General features: G+C 34.7%; 1 protein-coding gene across 1 annotated transcript in view; it reads right to left on the minus strand.

Moving 5' to 3' along the window:
• The window catches only part of LOC108742143 (aminopeptidase N-like), a 60953-nt gene extending 54238 nt beyond the window's left edge, over positions 1-6715 (minus strand). Inside the window, exon 1 of the mRNA XM_018477204.2 lies at positions 6653-6715. The gene's annotated coding sequence lies outside the window, so the exon portion shown is untranslated. The remainder of the gene's footprint in view (positions 1-6652) is intronic.
• Between the last annotated feature and the right edge of the window lie 3488 nt (positions 6716-10203).

The raw sequence follows: 10203 nt of genomic DNA on the forward strand, positions 1-10203 counted from the left end.
TTCTGTCGGAGCTGCCTGCGACGCGCTGATGAGATCCAAAAAGATCGAAATCGCGATCCGCGTCTGGCAGTTTCGACAGAATACAGGCCACTTCGAATTCTTTTATTTAAAATACTATTAACCAAATTAAAATGGCATATGTATTAACAGTATCAGAATTAAAACACATTTTGGCCAAAAAATGGTAAAGAACCAATGGAGACAAGGATGCCCTGGTTTTACGGTTACAAGAGAAAAATGTAGACGGTTCTTGGATAAGTGAGTTTAAAGCCGCAAAGGAAAGAGCTGACTACCATGAAAAAAAAAACTCGCAGCTATGGAGGAAACAATTACGGAATTAATATCGAGGGTGCAACATGCAGATGAGCGAGCGGTGGCTGCGCAGCAGCAGGAGCGGAGGCAGTGGGTGCTGCAAGAGTTGGCGATGGAAATGACGAGAACAGTGGTGGTGGAGATCGACAACAGCGCCAGCAGTGGCTGTAGTGAGTTCACATCTATCGGCGGGCCCACATCTGCAGCCCCAGCAAATTGCACCCTAGACAGCGACAAGCGTGAAAAACAATATGCCTCATATTACTCTGAACGCAATATTCGAATTAATAGGTCCGTTTGAAGGAAATGTGGAATATTTTGAAGGCTGGGCGCAATTAAGTATTGTTAGAGACGGGTATAAATAGCATTAACTTAAAAGGTAAGGAACAGAGGTGGTTCCATTCGAAGCCCGATTGCTTAAATTTATCAATCGATGCCTTAATCCTGGAGATGAGAATAATGTTTTGTCCACCATCGAGTAAATTGAAATTACCAAAAAAATTTTAAAGTCGAATATGGGCACGTAACGAATCGTTTTGTGAATACGTGCACGGAAAAACAATTTTGGCAAATAAGGTTGGTATTGGCGACGCAGAGCTAATCCAGGGAATACCGGATGAGACGAAAGAAGCGGTCAGTAAAAATTGGAATGAAGGTATGGGAAAAGAAAACGATAAATCGTTAAGGTGTGATAACTGCCACGAACCTGGTCATTTAGCTGTATCGTGTCCTAAGGAAAAAGGACCTCGAGGTTCATGTTTTGAATGCGCATCAACGGAATATGTATTGAAAGGTTGTCCGATTAAAAAAAAAAAAACGGTAGTTATGTCGTAATGTTGCTAAATCAAACGAATGTAGTGACACATATCATCTGCGAGTTACGTTGTATTTTGAGAATGAGGATGAAAAATATGCTTTAAGTTTACGAACGTTACCGGACAGCGGAAATCCGATTAGTTTTATAAAAGTTCGGTATGTAAGCAATGAATATTCAAGTTGATAATTTTGGTATTTGTGATAAATTGGACATAAATCCGGAAATAGATTTTAATACACGCAAGAAGTTACGGGCTGATTTGCAAAAAAATTATCATCATCATCATAAGGTCATCAGTCCTATCTTGAGCTAAACTTCGCATTTCCCTAAACCTAGAACAGCCCACATCCTTAACTATTTGCGAGGAGTAATCTAATCTAGGCCTACCTCTACCCCCCTAAAATTATGTTGAGTCCAAAAGACCTGAAGCGCCAAAGACAAAATTAGAGTTAAATCTTAAAGTAATACCGCCTGAAGCGTTTAATTTTACACCTAGACGTTTAGCTTACGCTGAAAGAACCGAGTTAAAAAAATTACCAATAATTTGTTAAAGCGAATCAGAGAAAGCGACCCTGATTATTGTTCTCGGGTAGTTCTTAAACAAAAAAATGGGTCATTGCGTATGTGTATCGATTTTCGAACTTTGAACAAACATTTAGAAAAGGGAAATTTTCTGTTACCACTGATAAATGATCAAATTGAGATATTAAAATGAAAAAAATATTTTAGTTCAATTGATTTGAAAGATGGCTTTTACCACGTGAATATGGCCAACGATTCAGTTAAATATACGTCATTTGTAACGTCTTATGGGCAGTTTGAATTTTTAAAAATGCCATTCGGGTTGAAAGTGGTACCCCAACATTGTTAAAAATTTGCAAAAAAATCTATTGATCAGCATGTTAGTATTTTACGTAAGGTTTTTAAAATATTAGTCGAAAATAAGCTTGAAATACAGCTTACGAAATGTCATTTTTTAGTTATCGAAATAAATTATTTAGGTTACGTCGTTTCTGAGAAAGGCGTAAAACCAGCAGACAAAGGGTGTGAATTCAAATTCGGTGAGCGCGAATACGAAGCATTTAGCATTTTGAAACAAAAGCTGGTTAGTGCAACCTAATTTATGATCCTTATGCAGAAACCGAACTTCATTGTGACGCAAGTTCATTAGGATTTGGGGTATTTTTAATGCAAAAGGGGAGGGATCGGAAGATGCACCCCGTATTTTATTTTTCTAAAGGAACCACTGACTGTGAAAGCAAGTATCATAGCTTTGAACTAGAAATGCTTGCAATAAAATAGGCGTTGGATCGCTTTATAGTCTATATTCTAGGGATAAATTTTAAGATAATTACATATTGCAATTCTTTAGCGTTGGCGTTAAAAAAACACGATATTAATCCGTAGATTGCACGATGGGTCTTGGAATTACAAAATTATGATTACATGACTGAGCATAGGGCTGGAGAGGGTATGCCACACGTTGACGGGTTAAGTCGCTGTAATTTTGTGGCCTTAATAGAAGATAATTCGTTTGAAACAAATTTAATTTTAACGCAAAATATTTATTGTATGATAACTAAAATTAGAACTTAACTGGGGAAAACGGAGAATAAATTTTATGAATTACGTAATGGACTTTCGGAAAACGGAAAATAGGTGACCAACTACTTTTCTGTGTACCCGCGGAAATGGAAAAGGGGATTTTATTTAAACATCATGATGAGCTTGACCTGAAAAGGTTAATGACATCATAAGTAAGTCGTATTGATTTACGGTTAAGGAAAAAAGTAGCGGATCATAATTGGGAATTGTTTTAAATGTATTGCTTATAATCAGAAGAGCGGTAAGAATGAAGGTATGGTACAAAGCATACCTAAAGGCGATATGCCATTTGATGTAATACACTTAGATCATTTAGACTTACCAGATGCACGGATTAAAAATAAGAAATACTTATTGCTAATTATGGTCTGTTTTACGAAATATGTCAGACCTTTTCCGTTGAAGTCAATTAATGCATCGGAAGCAATTAATTATTTGAAAACTTATTTTAGGTATTATAGTAAACCAAGGCAAAATGTAATGGATAGAGGATCATGTTTTACCGCAGAAGAGTTTTTGAGTTTTTTAAATGATTTTGATGTACAGTATGTTAAGATTGCCATTCAATCACCTCAGGCCAATGGCCGAGCACCAATGCTGGCTAAATTGTCAGATTCCGAACTTCATTAGTATTGGACTAAAGTCGTAGATGAGGTGGAGTTCGCATTAAATAATTCTGTTCACAAAGCAACGAAAGAGGTACCGAGTATGCTATTATTCAGAATACCTCAGCGTAGTTACATGACCCTCTAGCCGAATTCATTCAAGATGTCAATAACGGAGTTAGAGACGTAAGTTGCGAGCGAAAGCGAGTGATAATATTATAAAAAGTTAAGCTCAAGCGGAAGCAGCGGAAACAGGTGATTAAGTAACGATTAAAAATATTGATTGTACTGCAGGTATTTCTCCGAAATTGAAACTTAAATTTAAAGGTCCTTATATAGTTACAAAAGTATTGAGAAATAACCGTTATATTATAGCTGACGTTCCGGGTTGGCAAAATTCGCAAGAAAAGTATGAAGGTGTGTGAACCAGCAAATATGCGGCTCTGGCGCAATACCCTTGCGCCCAAAAGCCCGAACATTAAATTTCTGTTTAAGGATGTATTTTTCTTCTTTTCCTTTTATCATTGTATACATTCATTTTTCTGACTATTTTGTACTGCTTTAGTATGTTTGAATTATTAATAGTTTTATACTAATGTATTTCATGTTATTTTATTTTACTTATTCATTTATGTATTTATTCTATTTTATTTTGTTGCTTATTACTTATTTTTTATACATTGGTTTATTGCTAACGGAGGTCAGGATAGGCCAAACTGTAAGAGTGTGTACAGCTAGTATAGTTAAGCGGTTCCTGCAAGTAAACTATACGTGGGCAATGACTATAGCGGAAGGGTTGTCCTGGAAGAAGGATGAGTCAGACGGCAAAGTTTAGCTGGCTGTGCGAACGTTAGGAAGCGTGTGCCGTAGTGTGGTTTCTCTTGTAGTTTAATAGACATTTATCAATAAATATTTCTAATATACCATATTCAAGTTTACTTGTGAATGCCCACAGCCATCCCTTACAAATATTTGGAATACAAACGCAAAACACAGTTATTAATGATCATATAATATTTTAACGATTTACCTAATTAGGTTATTGTTAGGATAAATTAAGGCATTCCCTTAAGTAAATGTTTTGATACATTATACGTAGGTTCTGAGTATATTTATTAGGTAAACATTTTACAGACTGCAACGCCCGATAAAAACACTTTCAAAAAAAGGTGTAATATCACGTATAGCACGCTGGTGGATACTTCCATCAGAATTTGACTTTCAACATTCAATACCACCCAGATGCTAAAATAACTCACGTTGATGCACTAAAAGAAATCCTATCGAAAATCCAAAATCAGAAATTTTAGTCTAAATGTAACTAAGGACGATTGTATTTTGCCTGCCCAACTTCATGAAACAGTGTATACGCTGTAAATACTTACATACTATATTACGTCGTGAACCGAATGGTGTAGAAGATCGAAATATTCAGTGATCATATTTTAAAAGAAAACAGATTGTATTGCAAGACGAATAATGGGGCCAAATGCGTTATTCCCAAAAATGCCAGATGATAAATTAGATTTTTCTGTCATAACCGAGATACTCATATAGGGTTAGGTTAGGTAAAACAGTAAAAGCCATTCGACATCTGTATTTGTTTCCAGACATGCGACAATACGTAAAACGGTTCATAAGATCATGTTCAGCTTATATGTATAATGAGGAACCAGAAGGAAAGAAACAGGGTTTATTACATTCCTCTGAAAAGATATCGATACTTGTGCACACTTTCTACGTGGATCATTTAAGTCCCTTCGTTAAGAGTACAAAAAGACATGTACTTAACAGCTATTATTGACGCATTTACAAAATTTGTAATTCGCTATGAATAACACAATCTAGAAGAGTACAAATAAGACTCCTTATGATTATTTTCCTTATTGTTTCTGATTTATACACCTAAAAGTGTCAACGATAGGCCCGAAGTCAAGTGAAAATACAGATTTAACAAGCAAAACAAAAAGAGCATTTCGATAAAAGATGGCCAATTAAACTTTATAATTTTGGGAACTATGTTGTTGTAAAACGAACTAAAAAAGCTGTTGATGGAAGTAGTAAGAAGTTATTACCAACCTATTACGGTCATTATCTCAAAATAAAGTATTAGTGCACGATAGGTATGTTATTTGCGACTTAACGGGTTTATCACGAGCTCATAAGTCATACGAAGGTATTTATTCCAGTGATAAGATAAAAGAGTATACCGGATATGTAGAATGCAGTGACGAGGACTACGTGTCCGGTTAAAGATAAAATAAATTCGAAAATGTTCGCAGAACATAATACAAGAATATTAAGGGGTATGATACAAAACAGTTAAATCGACACAATACGGAAATGTCCGCATTGTAAGCCAGGGCCTCGCGCACAAAATAGTATATTTTCTTTCTGTAGGTTACCACCTAATGTGATAATAAGTAAAACACGGAAAATTAAAGTATAATAGAGAGTTGAAGCAAATCAAAAAGTAACATAAAGCAAATGTCATGATTCTTCCAATTGTGCATCACATTTTATGTTGTAAAACAAAAGGAAAAGTAACAGTGTTGCTATGTCTGTAATACCTTCGTACAAATCCATTGTTTATGTTATGGTTGTAAATTGTAAATAAACCACCAGTCGTAACAAAAACATCGCACTCCTGCAAACTTTCAATCTTGCGATTATAGTATGTATACTGGCAAAAAGGTATGGATTTCATTTATTTCAAGTAAACATTATGATACAGTCCATTTATATTAACACATACAAACAGCAGGGATACTATAATTTTTTAAATTTTAGATAGTTTTTCATCCTATCTAGAGTTAATGCTTACTTGATCTTTAAAAAATTGTTGGCTATTTTACAAGCCTACATGCGAATTCGTTAAGTAAAAGATGCTACCGGATACCGGATTGGTTTTGTGAATTTTCGAAAAAAACGGATAGACATTGTATTGTCATGAATCTGAAGCTGCACAATTCCTTTTTTAAGAATTACTTTTGGATTGGGTAAACTTTAAAACATTTGTAACATAATTTTGAAATTTAGAAGTGGATCTTTAGCGATTAAATTACAGCTGTCTCTATGTAAATGTATTTTCTATGTATTTTTCTTTATCTAAACTTGTAACAGTGTCTGAGTATTTCCTTAATCTGACGTATCCATTAATTTTCGATACAGTTATATAATCGTAATGATGAATTTTAAATAATTCTTTTTATGAAATTTGCAAAAACATGTTTTGCATTTATGAAGTAAATGTTGATTTTATAAATGAATGATGAAAATTAAGGTTGTGAAAGCTACCATAAGTAGTACTTACCTCTGATTTCACTAATTATAAGTATGTGACTGCGGATCATAACTTTGTTCTTCTTTATATCGTTTTATCTTCCTCTTGTGATAAGTTCTTATCGGTATTTCAATATCTAAAATTCTTTTTCATCGTCTATATCTCAGGTAATGATAAGCAAATACTCAACTTAATCTGTATTACCTGTATATACTAATTAATAATTTGTCATTTTAATCATTGTAATTAATCATCGATAAGTTGTATTAATGTTTTATTGCTAATCAATTTTTCGAAGAACAAAACCGATTTTTAAAAGGTTTATTATTTTAGTTACAAGAAAAAACTTATATACTCTAAAATACGTTATCATCATTGAAGTAATTACTGATAAGGTGATTTTTCAACAAGACATTGATGAAAGATGAATGAGTGACTTTAATTTTTATCTGTAGATTTCGTTTACGATTTTGTTTAGTTTATTATTTGCCAGTAGAATTTCTTCCGCATTTATTGCATGAACTGAGATTAGTTGCAGCCTGTTAAAGGGTTGGTCAATACAACACTCTTTAGAAGAAAGCTATTTTCAACATACAGTGCATAATTGTAATAATGCTGGATTTAAGGAGTTTTGTTGTAGTTATAAATTCTTTATTGCACTTTTACGTGATATCTAGTGGTTTAGTGATTTTCCTCCATGCGTTGGATTTCCTCGGATTGAAATGATGCCCTTTACGGTTGACATTTTGACCATTTTTCGTTAAAGATTTCATGTTATTTGTATTCTCTATTTTGTATTTGCAGCTCCGAGATATTAGTATGTAGTGGCCTTCAGGTTTTGTAACAGCCATATAAGTATATTTGGTTAAGAGTATAAGAAAGTTTTGGTCATTCGATGGTGAAACGCGAACATGGATCAAATGATATAATTGATAAATTTCTTTAGATACTAAGGGTACCTTAATATGACAGCTCAAAGATTTTGTTTTTATTGACATAGATATTTTACAAATGTTAATAGAGTTAGTAATTCGGTTCATATTTAAATCAAACGGTAGTTTATACTCAGGAAGAATTTGGTTGATTTCTTTCAGAGATTGCAGAAATGAATCATTTTCTAAAAAGAAAGGTGGTACAAAATCATGCCTAGAAAAAAGAATTAGATCTCTATAAAATAATTCGAAGTGGTCTGTATTCTGTCAAACTGTCAGACGCGGATCGCGATTTCGATCTTTTTGGATCTCATCAGCGCGTCGCAGGCAGCTCCGACAGAACACAGACCAACTTTTATCTGCTGTCTTAACAGTGCGTTTTAGAAAATACTACAAATGGCGCAGTAAACGCCATCTGTTGCACGATGCTACATTTTAGGATTACGTATGCTCCAACAAGGTCCACTTGTGTGGATATCTACTTGCTGGAAACGAATCCCGGCGTAGCCAATCTCAACGTGATATGCACGTTAGCTTAATCGAATAAAATAATTTGAAGTGGTCTGGCGTTTCGACAGAATACAGACCACTTCGAATTATTTTATACTCCTTTTTTAGTTTTCTCAATTGAGAAGTTAGAAGGGGAAAAAGGTATGGCCGAGTTAAGTGAATTCAAATTTCGGGGGTAGCGGGCGGAGATAGTTTGATATTGTTAGAAACGAATAGGAAAGGCGATATTAAGAAAAGACACATACAAGCAAAAGTTGTAGTAAGAGAAATTGACGTTCGTGGAAGGGTAATAAAGCTATAATTAAGGACTTTCTAAATTTATGGACTTGAAATTTATTAATAGCAGAATTATTTACGACATGACAATAAAAAAAAGGTTTCCAAAAGTGTTCTATTTTAACAATTGTATGTGGATTGTAAGCAATTTTAAATGATCGTTACGAAAAGGGATAATTTGCTTAATGGTAGTTTAAAAAACGCGTGACGGACGTAACACTCCCCCAGTTGAGAGTTTTACGATCAAGTACATTTGACTAATTAAATATTAATTGACAATAGTTGCACACTGGATTGATTATNTAAAAAACGCGTGACGGACGTAACACTCCCCCAGTTGAGAGTTTTACGATCAAGTACATTTGACTAATTAAATATTAATTGACAATAGTTGCACACTGGATTGATTATTTAAATATACAATCACTTGTTGATTGCGACGGTTTAGATTGAATCTGTACTAAATATAAAAAGATATACTTAAATATATGCATAAATTGAAAAAATAGACAAATACTTCTTATAAACAATAATATAAACAACAAATTATTATAATGTTAAAACGAAATCTATACTAAACACTTATGCTACAAATGCAGATGCAATTGTAAAAGATACACAGGTGACAAAAGTTTGATTGTTGTTCGAATTGATTAATGGTTTAATATATCACGCAATATCGACCGGTGGTGGTGCCAAACGTCTCACATTTCTTATCACTTCACCTGCGGACGTTTTGACCTTCACAGTTCTGTTTATACCATCAGGGCCCTGGAATTCATCTATAACACGACCTAGGCGCCCCTGTAGAGGCGGAAGGTTATCGTCGCGAATAATGATGATAGAACCTTCCTTGATCGGACGTTCTCCTTGATTCCATTTATTTCGAATATTTAATTTTAATGTGAATATTCCTTGTGCCATTTGTCCCAAAATTCTTGTTTTGACCTTTGAACTTGCTGCCATAGTGATAATCGATTGGATGGAATATGAACAAAACTTATATTTGGAAGACTCTTTAATGTATCACCAATCAAAAGTGGTCGCGAATTAAGAATAGCTTTGATTTCAGTTATTAAAGTATTGAATTGTTCGAGAGAAAGAAGTTGAAGACCCATGACTCGCTGTAGATGGTATTTGAACGATTTTACTGCTGCCTCCCATGTCCCCCCAACATGAGGTGATTGCGGTGGAATAAAATGCCACTCGTTTCCCTTATCCACCAGATAATTGTTGACTTGATTGCTGTGATTAGTACTGTTTAATAATTCGGATAATTCCTGAAGTTTGTTTTTTGCTCCAACGAAATTGGGGCTGTTTCGGATTGAAATAAAGAAGCCTGTGCTATTTTGATCAGTAACTGTGACGCTTTTCTAAGTTCGGGTATAGTTAATATGCCTTTGTTAAAATTTGATGTTTTAAAGCGTAAACAAATGACGATAACTCATTGAAGTTTATTGTAAGACGAAAATCTATTAAAAATGCTGTAGTCTATTGTGGAGGTTACGAGACATGTCCTCTTACGTAACTGAGGAAATTCGATGTCTTGCGTTAAATAAGATGGTTGTAGAGGCTAATGATCCTCTCCCCCGGCTAGCCACTTTGGTCCCATTTTCCATGAATACTTTGTTCAAACCCGCAGGTAAAGTACCCCTTGATAATACGTCGACAGGATTGTCGTATGTGCGCACATGTCGCAGTAGGATATCTAGGGGCAAATCTCCTTATTTCCCAATGCTTTTCTTACGGCACTTCCGCTCGTTAGATTTTGTCCTCTGATTGGTCGGCCCCGTCCCCCTCTTGTGTCATGTGGGTGTTTTTTGTTGTTATCCTCCATTTTGTTAACGCCTTCGGGCTTGCAAT

This window comes from Agrilus planipennis, unplaced genomic scaffold (genome assembly GCF_000699045.2).
Source record: "Agrilus planipennis isolate EAB-ADULT unplaced genomic scaffold, Apla_2.0 scaffold323, whole genome shotgun sequence".
NCBI lineage: Eukaryota > Metazoa > Arthropoda > Insecta > Coleoptera > Buprestidae > Agrilus > Agrilus planipennis.